This window comes from Camellia sinensis, chromosome 6, assembly GCF_055761805.1.
Source record: "Camellia sinensis isolate YWXY chromosome 6, ASM5576180v1, whole genome shotgun sequence".
NCBI classification, from domain to species: domain Eukaryota; kingdom Viridiplantae; phylum Streptophyta; class Magnoliopsida; order Ericales; family Theaceae; genus Camellia; species Camellia sinensis.
Genome location: NC_138966.1, coordinates 186,545,502 through 186,555,000, shown reverse-complemented (window position 1 = coordinate 186,555,000; position 9,499 = coordinate 186,545,502).

Sequence of the window (9,499 nt, the reverse complement as noted above, 5' to 3'; positions counted from 1 at the left end):
GCCTCTTTAGCCTGCAATTTTTCTTGCCATTTTGGTCTCCCATCAAAGTTAAAGCAGCTATAAAATAAATATATAAAGATAAAAGAGAATGTGTGTAGGAGTGGTAATAGTATTTATTCTTGGATTGTGCTTTGTTTTGCAAGGAATGTTTGGATAAGGAATTGTCAATTGTTTATAGAATGAGATATGATTCTCTTATAAATTATAATTGAATTGTCAATTGTAAATATTTCTTGTTTAGTTTTGTGGTATTTGTCTGATTTCTATGTCTTCTTTTTGTTTTTGTTTTTGTTTTTTTGGTAAATTAGAACTGATAGATAGATTAAATTGAATAGTTGAAAGTTTTAGAATAACTAGTCTCACATGCTTCATTATACAGTTGATTAATAATACACAGACATCTCTATTTATAATGTGTCTATACTCAATTTTTGTGTTCTCAAACTCATTTTTTATTCTTAAGCAAAATTCCCTAACTCAATTTTTGTGTTCTCAAACTCATTTTTTATTCTTAAGGCGTCATTTAGGAGCAGACTTTTTTAATAACTTTTAAATTTAAAAAAAAAAAACTAGTATATTTTAGACGACTTTTAGTTTTTTACGAAAAGATATACAAAAAGTAGATAGAAAAAGAATCTTTGATTTTTTTGTATAAGTTGTTGGCTTTTTAATTTTTTTAACAACTTTTTAACTTTTAAACTAAAAGTAATATTACCAAACGAGACTTAATTAATTATCAAATTTTCATAGTATAATAAATAATTTTTAAAACATGAATCTGGTGCCATTTTAATCCTAATACAATCTGTTTCTCCCACGCCGACTGTGCCCGCCCCTTTGGAATTGGGGACATGCTAGAGTCCAACCGTTGGCATTGTCTAGTTAAATGTCACCATACTTTAAATAAATAAATAAACACATGATGTATATATTTATTTGTATGAGCTCTATGAGTTTGGGTCACTGTTGACTGGTCATAATTCATATTCACACAGGATGAGGGAGTCTGTCTGCAAATATTGGCTCACTCTCCTGGTCTACCTTCATGACTATAGGGCTTTTAACAAGTTGATTAGTACAATACAATGTTTATATTTATATATAATATGTTTTTAATAAGGAGTTAATTTATTTAATTCAGCTGACGGCGGTTGTTGAAGCTCTGGTCCCATGCGACGACGTTGTACATCCACAAATGGAATTTTTTAACAAATTTCTTAAACCCTCCACCAACCCAAAGTGTACCTTCCACTATAATGAGAAGCCATTTAAATTGGGTCCCCAAATTTGTGATCATTAAGGCTTGTCTAAGGTCATTTGTGTTGTCTTCCTCCTCAAATAGCCCTTAGTGGGTGGAAACACCATCTTTGTCAAATTTAAAAGTAGATTGGGTTTGGATTTTAAACTTATGAAAAGATTTATAAGGGAAAAAAATAGAAAAGAGATTTGTTGCAAAATAAATAAAAATGAACATTGATTAATTATAAGAAATTAATGAAGTGATGACTTGTATAAAAGAAAAAAAAAAACCGAAAAGAGAAATGGGAATATATGGCAAATCATGAATATCTAAAGCTCTATTTGTTTAGAAAGAAATGAATGATAGAAAATGAAAATGGTAGAAAGCGAAGTGAAAGAAAGGAAAAAGAAATGAAAATTTATTTTCTTGCAAACATTTGAATAGATGAAAATTTTTGTAAGAAAATGATGAAAAAAATATAATCATTGCATAACAAAGAGTTGTAAAAAGAAATAAGGTCAAAAAGGGAAACAAAATAAACCTTGTCAAGATTTGTGAGAAAAATAAATTTTCTTGTATATTTTGCAAGAAATTGTTAGCCTAACTAAAAAGTAGTTAATTTGAGTTGTATAAGAAATTTTAGTTTCTTTTACTTTCTAATACTTTCTATCTAAACAAACATATAATTTTTTTTTCTTTCCCTTTCCTCTATTATATATCTAACCAAATTGAGCCTAAAGGGCAAAAGAAGTGGTCCTACAAGATGAATTTAGTTTATTTTCTTTCCAATTTGGCAACCTTGGAGCAGCATTTCCATGGAATATGGCATCTAGAGGAAATCAATAATAATGTTTCTTTGATTCAATGAGGTCATGATGAAAAAGGTGGTGTTTGGGAGCATTTTCTTTATTTTCCTCACTCTAACAAAGGGAAAACACTGATGTAGAATGCTTGTTCATTGATGCTTCTTCAATGCGAATAAGTGGGAATCTAATACATCATCATCAATAAAATTGCATGTTCGATATCATGTATGGCCAGAAAGTTGAAAATATTAGAAAACAAAATGCGTATGAAAAATTATTTTATTTTCCTTACTCTTACTTTATTTTGCTAAATTATTGTATTGAAGATTATGTTAGCATTGCATGAATATGTATAAGAACATCAATGACATAAGATATCCTAATGATCTAACTTATACAAAAAAAATTTAATGACAAAGAACCCTAAGATTTGATTGATTTAATAGTACTTGATCAATGAAAAAAATGATTCAGTTCAATTTTTTTTTACTAGTCATTAAAATGCTATATACTAGAAAATGAGCACACAAAAGTATCAAACTATAACGACATATAGATCAAAAAAAGAAGCAAAAAAGTAGTTGTATGTTTATGATTTTGGTCTAAAGAAAATAAACAGTTGCAAGAAAACTAAAGACCAATGGGTCCCCATTGTCAAATGAACATGACATACAAAAATGTAAACAAAAAATATCATCCCTTTCCTTGAGAGTATCTTCTTACTAGACTCTTCCTTCATGAAATGGTATCTTGAGTACACCACGTTTTTGGATTCAACAAAACTATGATGGATTTTTATTATTGTCAGTATCACTTACAAAGAAATAGATGTTTTAGCAGCTTGGAGTATGAAGGTGCCAACTCAATCCTACTAGCACAATATTGTCCGCTTTGATCAGAGTCTCACGATTTTGTTCTTCTTTAGAAAATGTCTCATACTAGTTAGGAGGAGTTAGTCAACTTAGTAAGTGAGTTATGGATGCCTCCCAGACCAATATAGGACAAACTCATTTCGGACTCGCACATAGTAGATGACCAAATTGAGTTGACAGACCAGTTGAATTTGTCATTTGATTCCTTTATACCAAAGTGTATATACACTCTTGAATGTGGTGACGTTCAATCAAAGAGAAATCATTAGGTTAGGGATTCAAATGCATAAAAATCTATGATGTAAAACAAAATATTTTGTTAATTTCAACTTTCCCTTTCTTAGCTCGCACAAAAAAATAATAATAATATTAATGGCTGTCAAAAAAAATTGAAAAATTAAAAATCAAAAATTTTCCCCACTCCCACTACAAGAAATAAGGGTTGTTGCGACGTTTTTTTAACGGCATTTTCTTAAACGTCATTTTTATTAATATTTAACGACGTCCTAAAAAACGTCGCGTATTTGTTTAATTAAAATGACACCGTTTTATGATCAAAGGCGTTTAAAAACGCCTTCAAATGCAGTACGTCACACGCGCCTATTTTGAATCTAAGAATAAAGCCTTTGTAAACCCTCAGGTCTTTAGACATAAACATTGAATCCTCACGTCGCGCCTCTCTCAATCCTCTCTAAACCCTTATACTCACTTCACCTCTCTCTCAATCCTCTCTAAACATTGAATCTCACATTCAAATCTCACAGATTCACCAATTTCGAAGCTCTACCTCCACCACCATCTGCATCGGCGAGGTCTCACTCAAATCTCACAGATTCATCGATTTCGAAGCTCTACCTCCACCACCATCTGCACTGGAGAGGTAGTGAGATTCATCGATTCACCAATTTCATAGATTCACCGATTCAAATCTCACAGATTCACCGATTTTAGATCGATCTGCACCACCACCGCGATTTCGATTCAGATCGGTCTGCACTGCCACCCCGATTTCGATTCTCTCTCTAGATCTCTCTCTCAGAGATTCATCTTTGATTTCATCTCAAAGCGATTTTGATTTCTCTCTCTCTCTCTCGATTTCAAAGCTCCACCGCCACCACCATCTATGCAAGTTTCCATGGCTTAGCACCTCATCTTCTTATCTCTTCTACTTTGTATATACATATACATATGTGTATATTTATCGATTCTCTCATGTACATATACGTATCTGTATAGACACTGATCGATAATGGAGCAGAGCGTCTTCGATTTGATCTATTTTCTACACTGCCTAGGCCTCGCCGAGACATTCCTCGACGTTTTACTCTCCTCAGTCCCGATTTGACTCGCTGTCATGATCGACCTTGTTATCTGTTGGTCCTGGCGCCCTCGGTGGACCAGTCTGCTCTATCTCGGTCTCCCCTCCAAGCTTCGGTTCGCCTGGACCGCACCGCCGGGGTTCGGGGCTCGGAGGTTTTGGCTCGCCTTCAGGGCATTTTCGGTTGGTCGAAGACTTTGGTCCAGGTTCATTTGGAAGGGAAATGACGATTCTCCGGCGGCGGCGGCACAGCTGGTCGAAAGTGGTGGTAACGTCAGGTGAGAACGGTTTTGAAATTTGGTTTTTCATTTATCGAATTGTTTGTTAATGACTTTATTTATAGATGCATATGTGTTTGTGTATCTGTTATGAGAATTAATTTAGGGTTTTTGATTTAAGGCTTCTTGGTGATTGTGTGCAATTTGATGCCTTGAATTGATTAGGGACTGTGTTCTGAAACCTTATTTGTTAATAATGCAACTAAATCTATGCCTTGAATTGATGGCTTAATGTTGATTCAAGGTCTAATAGTAGTGCGTCAAATGACAAAGAGGAAAGTGGTTTTATTTATTTGAACCATTATACTGAAATTCATTTATCTTTGCTTGTGACATTACACATTGGCTTCTTCCTGTTGGTATAAATTATTAACTGTAAACTTATTCTATTTCCTACTTTGACCATGAATTTCTGTGTCAGCCTTTCTTCATGACAATGGTTCAATGCTTAAGGCTTTGTTTAGTTAGAACTAAAAATATGCATATAAGAATGTGAAAGAAAATGAAAGTAGAGTCAATGAAAGGAAAAATAACTTTTGAACATGCATTTTGGCTACTAGAAAGTTTTTCCAAAAAATTACAAGAAAATAAGATTTTATTATTTAAATTTCAATTGAAAGGGAGTTAAAAGAAGGGCAAATTACCTTTCAGTGGTGACATTTAAAAATTATTACAATTACATGAAAAAGTTTATAATTTTAATTATTAATATTTATAATATTTGTCATGAAAAAGAAGGGCTGACCTGATACACTATGACCAGTATTTTGTTTGTCCTATGAAAGGTGAAAGTGGAAAAATTGTCAACATTTGGAATTTTAGCAATGTTACTCAGTCTAAGTTGGTTCAAGTTACATCGTAATTGAATTTAATTTTTCGAAGTTAGTATTCATCTTGCAAACCTACAGCAGAGCATAGAAGAAGCTTATAAAATTAAAAACTATGGCTATGTGCTTAGAGAATCAGCTTATGTCTTTTATGGCCTATATGCATATAACTATTGAACCATCACCGCTCTAGTAGAATTTTTTATATTAGTATATAAAATAATTCTGTGATGAGAAGATTGTATTATCATTCTTGAATATTTCAAATTTTAGATAACAATCTTAGTGGCTGATGAAGGACTACATGAACTGGCCACTATCAATGGCTATAGAGACTTGAAGGAAGCCTTGCAAAAGCTAGCTTCTTTCCCTTCAAGAAGAACACTAGTAAGAATAAAAATAATCCCTGACTAAAAACCTCTGGATTATGTTTCTTCCATGTCTAGCAAGGAATTGGTATTGTTTTCATGAAACTTTAATGGCCCTGTTTTTCTCCGAGTTTTATGGTCTATTTATTTCAAATGGATTTATCTATTTTCTTGCATAGACTTTGTTACAAAATATTTTTTGCCTAATTTGACTTTGGTCTCTTGAAGGTTTCAAGGAACATTGATCTGGTCTATGGAGGAGATAGCATAGGCCTCATGGGTTTGTAAATAGTAATTGTTTCTGTTGGGTAGCTTTGTTTGGTAAGATTGTCACAAGAGAGGCTGCAGTACATAATCTGCTGTTATAGTGATAAATTAAGCTTGGAGGGTATAGTGTGTTGTGCTGTCTTAAAATGTTGGTTTATAGATTGTGTTTTGGTTCCTTTTTTTTTTTTTTTTTTGTTGGGGGTGATGTGAATACATTCCAATTGAACATGTTGTGGATGTTATTTTCTCATAAATTCAAGATCTGTTGTATTTTTTTAATTGTGTTTAGATGTAATTTTTATTATCTAGCCCTAGTTTTGTAGGAAAGAATGCTCCTAGCAGAGTTCATCACAAACCTTAAAACATATTAGCTACAATAAATTCTCCAGAAAATTCTACAGTCTCATGCACATTTATTTGTTTTCCTATTCTATGAATCCAATTGTTAGAAAGATATGTTGTACTTGCATTGAGTGTTAGATGCCACATTTTTGTGGAGAGGGAGTGTAGAACAAGTGTTTCTCTATTAATTGAAAATCATGGAATCTTTTTTTATGATGCTCGGAATGACGGTAACATTGTGAAGGAATATAGAGAGAAGGTTGCATACTTGCATTCTAAATATATTGAATCTTGTGTGTGTTTCAGTGGAATGCTAGTGTGAGCAAACTTTAAACAAAGCATCCTTAATTTGTTCATTCATGTAATTGCTTGATGTTAGAATTTAAAATATATCTGTTTGATATCAAATGATAATTCTGTTCACATGCTTCTCACAAACCTGTTGGGGCAAAAATTTCCATTAAGTGGTTGACATGGATTATTTCTAGGCTGAACTTAGAGCAAGTGTTTTTGAGGCAATTGAAGAAGAAGATAGGACAATAGAAAAGGAAGAAGGTTTGCCTCCTGCACTATTGGGTAGTTGCAATGACCGTGCAAAACAACTTCATGCTTCACCTTCAGGTTCCTCTTCAAATCTATTATTTCTCCTTTTTATTTATTTACTATTTTTTTAATTATTTTTTATCATGACTTTGAAGCTGTTGGGTGTTTATATTTTATAGGGTTAATACTTTCACAATTTATTTATCTTATGCTCCTGAAAGTTGTCTTTTGTATGACCATTAGAGTATTGATCTCTTCTTTGTGAAGTGAAATATGCTAAATTTTTGATGGTTGAGTTAAGTCCTGGAGCTGAACACATATTTGACATGTATATGATTAGGTTAGGAAATGCTAACCTCAATCTAGTCTAAGTGTAATATGGGAGCATATTTGCAATGTAGCGATAGCCAACATTTGCAGTGTAGTTAATGTTCTTAAAGAAATGTGGAAATCATATTTTATTGTAATTTGTTTTTGTTTTTTAAATTTTGGGGTTTTTAAGTTCTGATTTGATATAAAATTTAAAAAATCTGATTGATTGAGATGGGTAATCTGTTTTTAAATAGGGTATAGAACAACATACCCTCTGCCTAGGTACCCCTCAGCGCCACCGGCACCGCCATACGAAGGGTATCCTCCACAGCCAACAGGGTATCCATACCTGGCACCACCACAACCAGGATATCAAAGGTTACTTCAATCAAGGGTACCCTCCTCCACCACCACCACCCCCCCTTCAACATAAAATTGGGAATTGACATATGGTTTTGCATTGTTGCTGATACTGTATTTATTTTCTCCTTGATCCCTAAGATATGTTTACTCTAGCTTTTGATGGTAGCAAAGCAACAATGAATGAAATGGAGAAGCACACTTCACTCTGCAGTCATTAGCACTTTTTGTTTCGCCAATTGAAATCTAGAGTAGGACATGACAAGTATCATTCATATGACAAGTAGGACATGACATCCATATGGTCATTAGACTTCCATTGGATTCAGTTCTTCTAAATGCATGAGTGCTTGAAAATTGTTTGAATATCTTAAGTATCATTCATACAACTGTGTCTCCCTCATATTTTTTGTTTCAATCTATTTTGCTTGGGAGTTGTTGGTAATTGCAATCATTTATGTTGTGTTTGGATCATGGATTGGAAAGGGAAATGGAGAAAAAATTTAGCTTATATTCTTTCACATTTTCCTTACCTTTTCTCTTTTCCTTTCCAAATCCATGATCCAAACATAGCCTTAGAATTTTGTTAAAGATCCCTTTCAATCTGGATAAGCCACTTTTATATGATGATTGACAATCACATAATAATGTGATTATTTTTTTCCACTTGCAGTTTGGCTGCGCTTTGTTGCTGCTATCTGATGGAGGAATGCTTCTACTAAGCCACTATGAACTTTACATGATGTATGTGGGGTGAGGTCCTTGTAATTTCTACTCTCTGTATCTGTTATCTTCCCCATGTTTTCTCGAATCTGTGCCTCTTCTCTGGTTGTTAAAGAGGTTTTATTATGAGGCATGTGTGCCTATTTGAATTATTGGTTGTGGACGTTTGGATTGTTTCCTAACGTTTGGATTATTACGAGACATATTGACTATTTTTGTTAAGATGGTTGGCTATATGAAAAATTACTTTGTAGATTCTTCTAATGAGTGGGAGTTGGATCAAATGGCCTCTAAATTTGTTTATGCTATGAGAGCATTATTTATTTAATTTTACATGATTCTCATCTGTGTTTGTATTGTCTTTGGGTATGCCATTTTCTTTATATGTATTTAGTGCTTCTTGGTATGCGATAAAATCTTCTTGTTAGTGTTTCTTCAAGTTTTAAGTATTGTTTATAAGTATTGGGTACAAATTCTTCAATTTGTGTTTATTTTGGTGAATCTGATTGCAGTTTATGTTCTAATGCAGGCATGCAGACCAGTGAAGACTACAACTTTTATGCTAAGACATGATTTTTGGATATATGTTAGTTTGTGGTTAATGTTAAGACATGATTTTTTGATATATGTTACTTTGTGGTTAATGTTGTGGTTAATGTTAAGACATGATTTTTGGATATATGTTAGTTTGTGGTTAATGTCAAGACATGATTTGTGTGTGGATATATGTTAGTTTGTGATTGATGTTAAACATAATTTTTAGATTTTGGATATGTTAATTTTGTGAGTAATTGTGATTGGATATTAATTGAATGAGAAAGTGAATTAATGCTTCATTATAGCTATTTGAATGGGAGTTATTATTTTATATTAGTGTTATTACAGGTATTTTTTTAGTTTAATCAAATAAAATTAGCACAATTTCAATCAAAAAAAAAAAAAGAGGATATAATGGCGTTTCTACAAACGCCTCTTAAACCCTACATAGTAACAGTCATATTTTTTAAAAAAGATATAACGGCATTTTTTCAAAATGTCGCTAAATATCGTTAGTGACGTCAGCATAGGTTTTGTAGGACATTTGGCGGCGTTTAAAAACACCGCCTATACTAATATCACGACATTTTTAAAACGCCATAAAGCTATAGTGACGGTCGCGTCCTCGGCGTCTGATGCTAAGCGTCACGAAAAGCTTTGGCGGTGTTTTTGACACTTATAGCGGCGTTTTTTAAACGCCACTAAA